The sequence below is a fragment of the Leuciscus leuciscus genome (assembly GCF_965113295.1).
Source record: "Leuciscus leuciscus genome assembly, chromosome: 9".
Classification (NCBI taxonomy): Eukaryota; Metazoa; Chordata; class Actinopteri; order Cypriniformes; family Leuciscidae; genus Leuciscus; species Leuciscus leuciscus.
Genome location: NC_138733.1, coordinates 43,708,891 through 43,723,763, shown reverse-complemented (window position 1 = coordinate 43,723,763; position 14,873 = coordinate 43,708,891). Strand labels below are relative to the sequence as shown.

Here is a 14,873-nt window from a genome sequence, read left to right as displayed (position 1 = left end):
ACCAATCATAATGTAATGAAAACACTGATTGGTTCACAGGCTTGGGTGACACCTGCCAATCATACCGGGCCTCACCCGTGTAAAAAAGGATTTGAGGCTTTTGCTACCTCAACTAATTTTCATAAGTCAGTTCAACTAAAATGTTGAGTGTACTTAAGATATCAAGTTTCCTTGTGCCCAACTACTCCGTTTAGTCAGAGTAGTTCAGGCAACATAGATTTCTTAGTTGTATGAGCAGCCCCTGCATAAATACGTAGGGAAACCCCACAGAGCGCCCCCCTACAACGCGTGCGACCTACGAGAAACTTCCATTTTGGATGGATCAAGAGTTCCTGAGGTAAGCTTGAACTTCTATCTTACTTGTTTTTATAAAAATACTTGTTAAATTAAGTGTAAACTAGATACATATTACACAGGGTTGTTGTCAGTGGCCACGATAAATATATTTCTGTCCGTATTCCATGTGTGGGTGTTCATAAAACACTGCTGCTGCACCTGCACATGACATGCGGTCAAAAATATATTTATCGTGGCCACTGACAACAACCCTGTGTATATTGTAATATGTCATTTATCGTAACAAATGTGTTCCTTGTTTTATGAATTCGTTCCCTCTTTATAGTTAAGTCTTGTCGACGAATTATAAGAATTCATTCACTTCGCGCGCAGCGCACTGGGTTTTTGCTCTGGCACTTTTTACTTAAACTGCGTCTGACGAAGGAATTCATATTTCTGAAGTGAGTCTTACACTTAACAACGAATAAATAGCTTTTATAAAAATGTATAAAATAAAGTATGTAAGTTACTTGCACTTTGGAAAGAGGCTAAAACCTTCTTCTTTTTTTTTGTATAATGGTGGCTGACCGTTGAGTTGCCATGGTAACCAAATCGGGAACATATTCAAGCTGCTGGAGAGGACGTCGTAACGTTATTTTACAATAAATCATGGATATTTTGAGAATTATGTATGGCATAATTATTCTTGCTAGACATTTGGATAACAATAGTGGGTTGATAATTTAATAGTGAACTATACAGTAAATAAGCCCCAGTGTTATCAGAAATAAGTGCATGCTTGGTCCTACAGTTGTCACAGTTTGTCTAAGTTAACGTTCCTGTTTTTTTGTGTGTGTTGAGACTTCAAACCAGAAGAGAAGAGCAGCTTTGCTCGGACTTCCATATTACCTAAAGGAGCAGGATCCATCCGTGTCTGTGAGGTGCGTGAGTTGATTTCAATATGACATGGGTAACTGTTGTCACAGTAAAACACATTTATTAAAGGTATAGTTCATTAAAAAATATAAATTTGCTGTTAATTTACTCACCCTCAGGCCATCCAATATGTAGTTTTTTTTGTTTTTTTTTAAAACAGTGGTCAATATATTATATGTTGTAAATATACTGAAAAATATATGAAATAATATATTGCGTTAACATATTGTAAAATTTAAAGCAATCTTTTTCCAAGTTATCTAAGTACACTCATTGTAAATACAATTTTCAATATATGAAAAGCGGCAATTCCTTATGTACATTGTAATATATAACACAATATATTAAAGGTGGTATCAGTGATTTCAGGCCCAAAAATATTTTTGTCACATTCATCTAATCTTTCCTAACGATCCGCTAGCTGCCCGCCCCATAAGCATGCCGTCAAAAAACGTGTCTCTGTAGGCAGCCTAGGCTCTGAGATCTGCACACAAAAACAAATGGTTTAGCCAAACACTCAAAACCAAAACAAATAGTGTTCCAACCAATCACCGACAGGGGGAGGGTGCTGTGAGGTTTTGTGCTCGTGCACGGCTGCACGCGAAGTCAGAGCTGAAGAAAAAGCTGGCTCAAAACCTCACAACACCCTCAGTGATTGGTTGGAACACTATTTGTTTTGGTTTTGAGTGTTTGGCTAAACCATTTGTTTTTGTGTGCAGATCTCAGAGCCTAGGCTGCCTACAGAGACACGTTTTTTGACGGCATGCTTATGGGGCGGGCAGCTAGCGGATCGTTAGGAAAGATTAGATGAATGTGACAAAAATATTTTTGGCCCTGAAATCACTGATACCACCTTTAATGCAATATATTATTTCATATATTTTTCAGTATATTTACAACATATAATATATTGACCACTGTAAAAAAAAAAAAAAAACGAAAAAAAACCCTACATATTGGATGCAGTGTATTTACACCATATAATATATTGGTCATAAAAATATGGAAATATATTTTCGTTCCGTAAGGGTTATCACGCCACCGTCGCCACACTGTTCTACTGAAGGATAAAAGTCACCTACATCTTATATGGCCTGAGGGTGTGTAAATTAACAGCAAATTTTAATTTTGGGGTGAACTAACCCTTTAATGTAAGACAAAGCTAAAGGACTGTCTTTTAAACATGTTTTTTGTATGTCAGTGTAAGTGCACTATAAATACTGCCCACTAAATTCACATAGTCACTGCAATAATTTATGGCTATAATTACAGTTTTATCCTTTATAGCTTAGTACAAAACTAGGCACGTTTTTCATTGCATATTCTGGTTTTGGGAAAAGGGATACATTCTAGTGCTAGACAAACTAACAACTACATTGAAATATCTATTGTGTAATTACTACGTAGGTGTTTGATTTTCCTATTCAGGTAAACATCATAAGTTTCTTTTTTTTTCTTTTTTTTTTAACATAGGGTAGTACATTAAAGGGTTAGTTCACCCATAAATGAAAATTCTTTCATTAATTACTCACCTTCATGTCGTTCCTAACCCGTAAGACCGTTGTTCATCTTTGGAACACAAATGAAGATATTTTTGATGAAATCTGAGAGCTTTCTGACCCCTCCATAGACAGCAACGTTATTACCACTTTTCAAGGCCCAGAATGGCAGTAAAGACATTGTTAAAATAGTCCATGTGACTCGTGTGGTTCAACCTTAAAGCTGCCGTCGGCAAGTCTGGCAGATTGGGTCGATTAGCCAAAATGTTGAATGTTTACAACTCTCATGCCCCTCCCCACTACCAGCGAGCACCCTCCCATCGAGGTCGTGCTCGTCAGTGCGTCACTGTGCGTGTGTACCTGATTTTCTGTGAACGCGTCCGTCTCTTCAGCATCTATCAACACCATGGACTCGGAGGTAGGCTGCCCTGGCTAATCTATCCATAGATAGCAATAACCGAGGAATTGGAAGCTTGTTAGTAGATTTTCTCTCCGCCATCACGCTTCATGCAATCTCCAGGCGAACTTCAGGCGTGGCGTGTGCATGTGATATTAACGTGCGCGAGTGAGGGGGGATCTGTGGCGTGTGCACGACCTGTGATTGACTGTCAGATCTCACACCCCCCCTGCGCTGATTGGACCTGATGAAGCGGGAGCGCTGGATTTTTGCAAAACAAATAACACGCTCCAGGTGGAGTTAGAAGCTCGGGTTTTTTTCTAAAACCACCTTATTTATGTTGTTCTGTCGGATTATAGTGTCGATTACTCTGAATATGATAAAAAAAATGTTGCCGACGGCAGCTTTAATGTTATGAAGCATCATGAGAATACTTTATGCGCAAAAAAAACCCCAAAATAACGATTTTATTCAACAATTTTTTCTCTTCCGTGTCACTCTCCGACGCTGAGAAGACATTGTTGAATAAGTTCGTTATTGTTATATTTTTTTTACACACAAAAGTATTCTCGTGGCTTCATAACATTAAGGTTGAACCACATGAGTCACATGGACTATTTTAACAATGTCTTTACTGCCTTTCTGGGCCTTGAAAAGTGGTAATAACGTTGCTGTCTATGGAGGGGTCAGAAAGCTCTCAGATTTCATCAAAAATGTCTTCATTTGTGTTCCAAAGATGAACGAAGGTCTTACGGGTTTGGAATGAAACGAGTGAGAAATTAATGACTGAATTTTCATTTTTGGGTGAACTAACCCTTTCAAGTTTGGTATTGTAACAGTACATGCTTAATTACAAAATACTTCATTATGTTCTTTAGACTACCAGTTCCAAACAAGAGGCTACAAAAGAAGTTGACGTTGGCCTTCTCATTGTTACTGAGGACGGCGGAAGCAGCCAAGCACTTCTGGCAAAGGAGATAGTCGTTATTGCAGTTGTGCTGGAAGAGGACATCATCATACGTGAGCTAGGAGATGTTGCCTTTTCCTCACTCATGGATCTTCTTTACTGTCTTGACATAGACTATCCCAAGTGACTGAACTTAAGTACACATTCAAGATGATACAAAAAGTTTTCATGGACATCGGTAGTGGTATCGGCATCGATTTTATTTCTATATTTACAGTTTTATGTACCAGAGTTTACATTTTTTTAGATAAATGTTTATGTTTACAGAAACATTCATATGAAATGTCAATGTTTAGCTATGTGTTTTAATGGTAAGGTGTTTTATCATTAACTACATTAAAAGATGTTGTCTGTTTTGAAATAAAATAAAATAGCATTCTGCATGTTCTTCTTTGCCAATGAATCATTTTTATGTAGTACTATTAGAAAACAGAAACTTAAGTTGTGTGGGCAAATTACGCAGTTCAGTCTGTTGAACATTCCAACTAAAGTGAACTATTCTTGAAAAAGTAACCTGGCTGCCTTAAAAAAATAAGTTAATTCAACAAAATTAATAGTTGAGACAATTTTTATTTTGTTTGCACAACTAATAATTATAAATTGACTCAACAAGATGCTTAGTGTAAACAACTCAAGATAGCAGAAAAGTTTGTTGGTGTCACTCATTTTATGTTGTCTCAACTGGGATTCAGGTTTACACAACTTTTAATGTCTTGTTGGAGTAACTAAAAAACTAGTTCATTAAACTTAAATTAAAGTTGATCAGACTATTTTGTTGCCTTCACCTTTGTTACCCCAACGATTAATTCTAGGTTTAAGGAACTCAAATATTTGTACAAACAACTGAATTTTCTTAGCTTACTTAACACAACATTTTAAGGCAGCCAGGTTACAAATTATTTTAAGTTGAATGAACTTGTTCGTTTTTACAGTGTACATTGGCAGTGACACCAGATAAGCCTAAAACACAGGCACGTTCCAATAACGACTAGGCTAGGTTTAAGAACAAGCAGTGGTGGATAAAGTACCCTGAAACTTGAGTAAAAGTATAGATATTGTACCGGAAAATTACTTTGGTAAAGTTAAAGTTACTGTTTAGAATATTTCTTGAGTAATGTGTATGTGATATGTATTGTACTTTAGTATGAAAAGTATTTTTTTTATATTAAACGTACTTAAGTATTGAAAGTAAAAGTACAAGTAAATGGAAAAATACAAAAGGAGCAAATAAATTAAAATTGTTCTATACACATTGTAACAGTTCCACTATTACAGAATGTAATTTTCCTCCCGGCCACTAGGGTCACCGGGGAGAATGTTGTCGCTAGGACATGGTTTCTCTAAAGTGAGGGAGAAGAGAAGAAGAGGGGGGAAGTTAACAGGTGTAAAGGGGAGATGGTGATTGGCATGTGAGAGGGTATCCCATTACTGACCTGTATTCAATGTTAAGTGAATTTATTTTATGCTTAACTGGTGATGTTTTGACATATTGCTAAACATTGAATGAGTACTGATATGCTCTTTGTTTGGAGTCTGTAGAAAACGTCTGCAGGAATGAGTAATGTGGATACATAAATGACTGAAAGGACTGTGAGCGAAAGGAGATACTGATTTTTTCCTTGCATCATTGTGGATTGGATTTTTGTTGCTTGGACTCGGACTTCTCTCACGATTTCCTTCAGAGACTTGGCCCACATCTTTCAGGCCCCTTTGGACTCTTATCAGATAAGTTGTGCTTCAATGTGATTGTCTAAGTGATGGTATCCAGGGAACTGAGTGGTATTTAAACAAATGGGAAATACTTGAATACTACTATTGTGTCCATCTGAGATTGAAACAAGCGGCGTATGATTGTCAAAGTACAGTGTATTTTGTTTTCTTTTGGGGTTTTGGTTTTCAATGTTTTGTTAATTCATATTTCTATTTTGGGAGTTGTCATTTTCACTGTGCTATAAAGCAATATAAAGTAAGTCAGATGGTTCTTTCATTCTGAAGAATCTGGTGTGATTTTTAACAGACATTTTCCATAGGGAGAACCCCTTTCTTCTGTGTAGCCCTTTACCTGAGTATAGAGTGGAGGTGGTTACAACATTTTGAGCAGCAAGATTGTGTCCAGTTTTAACCATTTCTTCAATTTTGTTTTCTTTGAATAAACAAATGGCTAAATGTTTATTGCAAGTTAATAATAATAATAATAATTAAAGCTGCAAGCAGCATTTATCGGGGTTCAAGCAGTTAAGGCCTTTAAGCACAAAAGCATCAAAAGTTGTTAAGTTTTGGTCTCTATTACATGAAGCATCAGCTTCAGCGTTACCCATGCGACGCATTGCTGGTCAGCTGAGCTTAAAGTTAAAAATAATTAACACCTAGTTTCATTACATCTATCTTTTAATGAATCAGTGTTTTTGAACGTGTTTGTACATGTACGGTTTAATGACTCAAAGACAATCCGTTGCTGTAACAATGTAACTGTGCAGTGAGTGACAACCTTTCAATGCGCAGAGTAATTTTGAGTGGCTCAATAGCGCGACATGCAGTATTATCACCATTTATATATTTGGACTTATTTATATTTATGTGTTGCTATAGAAATAGCTGTTTAGTAAACTAAACGCTATTTTAGACGCTATGTTTAGTAAACTAAATAACTAAACGCTGTTTAGTTTCGGTTACATTCGCTATAGAAAATGTCCTTGATTTTTGTGCACGCTAAACACATCGTAACACTTATTTATATAGCAACACATAAATATAAATAAGTCCAAATATATAAATGGTGATAATACTGCATGTCGCGCTATTGAGCCACTCAAAATTACCGCATGGGAAATTCCTTCACGAGACAGCTCTACATTATATAACCCAAATGTACAAAAAGAAATGTAATCAGTAGTCTGGATATGTCAGGATATGTCAAGCTGTCATTTTAGTTTTTATTAGTTTTAGTCACGTTCATACTGTTTTTAGTCTGGTCAAGTTTCAGTCGATTAAAAGTCTGAGCATTTTAGTCTTATTTTAGTCAGAATTATCCATGACTATTTTCGTCTAGTTTAGTCAATCAAAACTGATGACATTTAGGGCGCTTTCACACAAGCACTTTTGGTGCGGACCAGGGTTTGAATGACGTCAGAGTTCGGTTCGTTTGAATGATGTGAACGCTGTCTTTTGAACTCGGGTGCGCACCCGCAAACCGTGCTCGAGTCCGCTTAAAAAGGGGGGTCTGGGGTACGGTTCATGTGAACTCCAGTACGGTTCACTGCTGATATGAACGCAATCGCGGAAGTGAACCGCTATTGATGACGTATAATGTGGTGCGTGTTGTGATGATGTCATCAAGAAATAAGTAAATACATTGAAATGAAATGTTTATTTGTTCTGCATTTATCAGTCATTCATGTGTAAAATAAATCTGAGATCATTATCCACCCATATATAAAACATTGTTGTTCATTATATTAATCTACATAGTCATCATAAGATTAAGTGCCGAATTAAGATGGCGACGTCTTTAGTCTAGCCCCTTTACGTTTATCTGGATGAAGTGAGTCTCACAAAAAGATGGCGGCTGTCGGGAGGCATTGAGAGTTCCTCGCGGAGTACCTCTGGAATGCTTCTGCGGCGGTTTATTGTTTTATCCGCAGCAATAAAGTTTGTCGGCGTCTAAATGGATCGCGCTCTGGATCACTAACAGGAATTATTCTCGTCATGTATACACTTAACTTGATGAAAAGCGGGATTGACGCACTGCAAGCAGAGAGATGATTTCTGGCTGCCTCCGCAAAAATTGTCTTCGGCGGACAGCCCGCTGTCTTTGGAACGATTTTAGTACTTTTGCGGCAGACAAACACAAATGTGTTTCTCTTTCTGGATCTTTTCTTTGAAAACAAAACCAAAGGTTAAAAAAAAAAAAAAGAACAAATGTGAAGCGAGCAATTCTATCCATTTTGACGCCTTTTCATTCATAGCGGTTACCAAGCAATACGATTACGCACCAGCTGCAACTTGATGACACAAGCGTACCGCGGTTCGGATACAAATAATATGTGAACACAAGTCCATCGGGGGCAGGGGGGGGGGAGCAATCTAACTCGGGTTAGGAACAGGCAATCGAACCAAGTGTGAAAGCGCCCTTAGTCTAGTTCTAGTCAATGAAAATTGTATTTTAGTCTCTTTTTAGAAATGCAATTCTATTTAACCCAGTTAATATAGTGTATCACTATGGAAAAATAGCGAAAATAGTGAACAGAAAAGTAACACTCGTCTCATTCGTGGAGGTTGAAAATAAGTTCTTTCTGACATCCAAGATTTACTGTATTAATTTAAATGCAAAAGAAAAGGCATGAGAGTCGGTTGTTTTTGTCAATTTTAAGTTTTAATTTAAAATATTTGTGATTTTAATATAACTATATGGCTAAATATTTTACCATTTGCTAATAAATCTAGATAGAAGTGGTGCATTGAATACATTGTTTAAATTGTGCTTAAAAGTGAATTACGACCATTAAAGAGTATGTGTGTACAAAGAGAATCGTAATGCTGACAAAACTTTTTTAAAATAAAAGTATTTGATAACTACTGGATTTGAAATAAAAATAGTGAGTATGTGTTTGTGGTTCAGCCGTGGATCAGTTACGCACTGCAAACGCAGCATATGTGAAAGCACTATAGCGAGTGCTGCTCCTGCACCGCATATGCACTGCACACGGAGTATGGGCCCTATCTTGCACCCAGCGCAATTGACTTTGTACACCGACGCATGTATCATTCCTATTTTGCACCCGCGTACAGCGGACTTTTCCCTCCACAGACGCACGTCGGTTAACTAAGAAATACACTTGCGCTCCCGGGGGCGGTTCAGCGCAAAGAAGAGGCGTGTTCCGGCGCAAACATTCCCTGGTGCGATTTTGCACGTTTAGAAAACAATTCCGCCACTAAACGGAAAAATCTAGTCTAAAGTCAGTGGCGCGTTGCACATGTTATTCTTATGCTATTTTAAGGGCGCATGCTTGGCCATAATCAATGTAGCGTGTGCACAACGCACATACACTTTGATTCTCTCACACAGAAGCAGCCGTTTTCATTTTTGCAAATCATACATTATTACGATAGATAGATAATTATAAAAGCATACATCTAGCTTACACATTTACCCAAATTATCATACGCCTGTTTAACCGAAGTTAATTTGGGTGTGTTTCTCCATCCCCAATGTCACTTCTCTGTGTTTTACGGCCGTGACGAGAACGTCGGTCTCCTCGGCTGTGAACCGCTCCTGGCAAATCCACCGTTATAATAGCAATCCGCTATAGAATACACGCGCCTGCTCTTAAAGGGAATGTGAGATGACGCTCTGATTGGTTTATTTCACGTTACGCCCAAACCACACCTATGAGTAATGAAGCTACTTATAATGAAGACCAACCCATTTTAGATTTGCATCGAGCGCAAGAGTCATTTATCCCGCCGGTATAATAGCAACAGCGCCCGAGACCCGCCCACAAAGTTACTTGCGTTTCGCGCTTGATACTTGCGTTTCAGATCGTTAAAATAGGGCCCATTAATGTGTGAATCGGGCGTCAGACTTAACTTTGTTTGTTGTCGTTTACGTTAACTCACCGCAGCTGCATCTTCTAAATCAGTGGTTCTCAAACTTTTTACACCAAGTACCACCTCAGAAAATATTTGGCTCTCCAAGTACCACCATAATGACCAATATGAATACAGTAGCGTAGTAGGCCTAACTATTCAGCTATGGTTATGCGTACAGCTCAAAAATGAGGCAGCTTAATTTCTAATAAGAATATTTATTATTGTCAGCCACATTAAACATTGTAAAAACACAGTTTGAACATTAACACTGCACTGTGCTGCTTACATACAGGTAAATAAAAAACTTAAATAATGATTCAATTAAAATGTATTGCACCTAAAAGTGAAATAAAAACTGAAGCCTACTGTACTTTAAAATATGAAGTAAAAAAAAAGACTGTACTTAATAAAAAAAAAAAATATTTAACCTTTTAAAACGTACATTTAAAATATTCTGGCTGACCCCTAAGTTTTTCAAGGCGATCATTATTTAGAACTGATCACTATAATTGTTTCCATGGTGACGCGTCATTGCTTGTCACGTTACACACCGCAGCCACAATAGCGCTGACTGATGTGACTGACTAATGAGCTGCTTTTATTAAATTTTTTTATTCACAAATTTGTTAGCTATCGCATGAAATATTTGATATTCCGAGTGTCAAATATATGCCAGTGTAAGTGTTATGTTGTTTAAACACCTTTATAACGATCACGTTAGTTGAGCGCCGTCATGTTTGTGCCACTGTTCAGAGAATCGGATCTGTTGGATTGTTACAGCACGTGAATTCATCCACTTCTCCCGAAATACATGAAAGTAGTGGCCGGTGAACTGGGAGAAGAATAGAGTTAACTTTAAAGTTACTAACACAATGTGTAATGAATCAAATCTGATATGAATAAAATGTGTCGTCTAATTATAATGGAAATTATAATTATTTCCGCTTCCATAGACATCAGTGTGTATTTTACAAATTCTAAATGTGTTGTTTTTTTAGTACTTGGGTGAATTTAAATGTCTGAAACCTAAAATAAACATTATGTGGTTAAAAACACTGAATAATTGTGATATTTGACAGTGCCTGAGTGGTGCGCGTCCGTCTCTGGCTCAGCGCCAGCCAACTGCGAAAGCACGATTTGAATTTAGCAGTTGATCGCGTGATGCACTGGCCGTTCTACACCGGTGTCAAAGAGTATAGAAGCCTCTTTGCCGGTGTAATCGTATCGTACGCTCCAGGGACCAGCCAAGACTGAGCACACAATAATAGACAGTAAAAGATCACACCGGTTTGATCTTACGTGCGAAATTCAGTGATTCCTCTGCGTACCACTAGACGGAGCCTGTGGGGCTTGAGGAAGTGACATCGTCTGCGCAGTGCGCCCTGATGCAGCCCCTGAAGTGAGACATGGGAAACAGAAATACTGCAAAATAATAATAATAATGTGACTAAACAAGACGAAATAGCGTCATAACATTTCATCTCGTTTTGGTCAACGAAAATGAAGAGACATTTTAGCATAGTTTTTATTTTGTAAACCACATTTAGTCTCGTTTTTATTCGTCAATAATATTGCATTATACATTTAATTATAGTTATCGTCACATGACCAGCATTTACGTTGCGTCTCGTTTTCGTCACGTGGTTCGTTGACGACAATATTTAGTTATAATTTTTGTTGACGAAAGAAATACTAGTAATCAGATATCAGATCTGACTCAAAAGACAATGTGATTCATCATTCCTTCCAATTAACCACCTTATCTTTGTATAGTAAAATAGTATGTTCAACAACATGAATAACGACGCAGCTGACCAGAGTTCGTGAATCAAATGATTCAGTTTTAAGAGTTGTTCAGACTTCTCTCGATCAGTTCAAGTCTCTCCATTTCAGATGTAAAAAAATAAATAAAAATCAATTTCACAAATCAAAGTCCTGTGAGTTCGAAAAACAAAAGAAAATTGTAATTATCCTACCAGTTGATGGTTTCAAATGATGGTTCAAAGTGGAAACCGGTCCATGGGCACTGGTCAGCTAGCCATTTGTGCATATTTAATTGTATTCAATAGGCAGGCGATTCACCTCCACAGGATTATTTATGGCACAAAACAGGATCTCACTTGCCGATCACGTTCACATAGGAAAAAAAACAGAACAAGAAAACGCAGCCTTGGAAAACACAAGGCAAACGTACAATAATTAATTTCTGATTCAACATTTCAGTAACAAATCATATACATGCGCAGTTCAAATGACACATTAATCGAACTTTTCGACAGTTACTTAACACAGACACTCATTAATCACTCAATGGGTCTCATTCATGAAACATTCGTAAATATACGAGTAAATATGTGAGTGATTTGCGCGTAAAGGCGACATTCCCGAAAATTCTTCTCCTAATTCACAAATACTTCGTAAACGTCAGATGTGATAGTGAAATGTGTGTGTGTGTGTGTGTTAATGAATTCCAATCAGTTGTAAATGGGACGCGCGTGCACGCTCATTCTCAATTACCATAAATCCCGCCCATTAAAACCGACTGAAAACTATAGGCGGATCTTTTGTGACGTCATTGTTTATGTTTGTCGCGTTGCATCATGGGAATCGTGTGGCAGGAAACACCGCTAGATACCTCTAATTTGATTGTTTTGCACGTTTGGAGGAGGATTTAGAGAAGAGGATGGTTCACTCTTGCTGTGTGGTCGAGTACGGCTCGTTGGGGGCCTGATAAAAAGTTTTTTTCGAATTCCCTCCGAAAAGGATCGCGAAAAACGAAAGAAATGGTTGCGTGCAATTAGGCGATTGAACCTGGACGCTCCGAAGAAAGCCTGGATTCCTGCAGCTAACGTTACTGATCGAGTTTGTGAGGCTCATTTTGTTCATGGTAGGCCTAAGTCTTAGTGACTATGTATTTATAGAAGATTGAATAAAAAAAATAATAAAACTGAGTCAAATCAACCGAGTCATATGTTTTCGCGTTCTGATTCAGGTGTCCCAAACCGCGATCCACAGCACCCAGACTATGTTCCTCACATCAAAATGGGCTATTCTGGATCGCAAAACTTAAAAGCAAAAGAAAAGGCTGTTCTAACCTCTGCTTTTAGCACGATCACTGCTTTCTGTTTGGCAGAAAAGATCGGCCCAACTTTTTGAAAAAACAAAATAATCATAGGCCTCCAGACTTTTGAAAGCCTTTAATCTTTCATGAGTGAAGGGTCCAGGGGTTTCTATTAAATAAGAATAAATGTCTCCCCAGCAGATTGGTGGCCAAGACACGGGCAAGTCGGACCAACTTTTTTTGTCATCCCAGATCTCATATGGGCTTTGAATAACTTCGATTTTGTCACCAATACAAATTTTGAGCTTCTCTCCAAACCTCCTCCGGTCTTCAGATGTTAAAGTGCTTATATATTGTGGATTTCGGCCGCTAACTCTCTTGAAAGTGCTCGTCGCGTCTTTACTGCCCGCAATACTGTTTGTTTTGTTGCCACACAACCACTCGCGCATGCGTACAAAGATGTCAACAAAGATCCTCCTATAGGCTATATGGGCATCATATTATGACACCAAACGAAGGATTTCAACTTGTCTTCTCAAAAGCGAATGAAGAAGAGAAATTTTTCAGATGCAGAAATTTAAGTTTATTATCAGAAGTTCATTCAAAACGCCACATTTTATTTTCAAGCGCGTATCAGGTCCTAAAAAAAAGGAAGCTTGGCAGCATAGATGCAGTTAATGGAGTTTTATCTGTTAATCGAACAGTCCCAGAAGTGAAAAGAAAATGGTTCGACATGAAGCTTGACTGGATCACTTGTGACTTGCGGACTTGTAAAAGAATAAACAGCTTGAATATTAAAAAAAGAAAAATGAATAAACAGCTTGAATATATATATATATATATATATATATTTGCAGATGGCTCTCGTAATTACTGGCTCTCGTAATATAAGTAAAAAGAAAAACCGTATGTAATTACTATATAAATATTTTTTTCAAAAAGCTGTGTAAATATGTACCCGATTAAGGTGAATTAAAATGCAGCCTTATTAATGAGCAAAACGTTCGGATGTTAAGCGCACTATTTACGCGTGGCTGGGAGCAGGTGTAGTTCTCTTACGAGAGGTCTCTCGTACTTGCGTAAGATATCTTACGCTGGGGAAAACCTCTTTTCCTCGAGATATTGAAGCCAAAAATTATCCTTAATTTTGCAATAATGTAAAACGCATTGCAGCAGCATGCAGACATGGGCGAGACAGCTCGCGCGCCCATTGGCTGCTCTGCGGCAACTGCACCAGCCTATCGATAGAGGCTCCTCATGACGTCAGAACCAATGAGGGCGCTTCGCGCCCATTACGTCATGTCCCGCCGAAATCAGGTGGGGCCAGGGCTATAAATACGGCCCAGAGAGGCTGGTTTGGTCAGTTTTTCATCTCTTCAGCGGGCCTTCGCATCGCTGGATCCTGAGAGGAAGCCGCGCCGTCTGAGCCAAGCACCCAGCGGGATTAGTGCATCTGAAGCTGCTGGTCGACATCTCGCCGCCTTCAGTCGCCGTTTCTGCTGACGCTTTCCGGCGTACATATCCTTTTCTCTGCTACTGTGTTTTGTGTATGTGTGTGTGTTCGCCGCCGCAACACACACTCTCATTGCACTAAAAGAGTCGGGCGTCTTTTTCAAGACGCCCCTTTCCCCCCCAACCCGCAAAGCTCGCCGGTGCGCCCGCTTGCCTTGCCTGCTTGGAGGATGATACCTGCTCTCCCTCTGTTCGAGCCGCGCAAACCGCGCCGTTCACAGGGGATGTCAGGAGCGGACGGTCACGGGGCTAGCTTTCTCTCTCTCCCTCTGTTCGGGCCGCGCAAAATGCGCCGTTCACAGGGAGGCTGGAAGCGGACGGTCGGGGTTAGTTTTTCTTTACGTACAAGAAAGCTACCCTGCCTCTGCGCCCCATTCACGCGTCAATCACCAGCGAAAGGAGAAAATAGTGTATTAGTCCCGCCGAGGCTGGACTGACCTGAATTTTTCTCACACATTTCTCAGTTCCCTGATTAGGCGACTGGAAATATTAATATTGCAGCGCCGTCAAGCAAACGCCGAAGAAAACATGTTGACGCTCTTATATGCTCGTGCATCTGAAAGCCTTTGTGTTCACCCCTGTGGCACAGTGGCGGAATCTTTGGTTTTTCACACGAGAGACCGGGGTTCGAATCTC

General features: G+C 38.9%; 1 long non-coding RNA gene across 1 annotated transcript; it reads left to right on the top strand.

The window, feature by feature from the left end:
* Positions 1-247: 247 nt before the first annotated feature.
* Positions 248-4,384, top strand: LOC309505472. Its single transcript, XR_014208452.1, has 3 exons — positions 248-337; positions 623-1,217; positions 3,987-4,384. It is a non-coding gene; the product is annotated as an uncharacterized lncRNA (long non-coding RNA).
* The last annotated feature ends 10,489 nt before the right edge of the window (positions 4,385-14,873 follow it).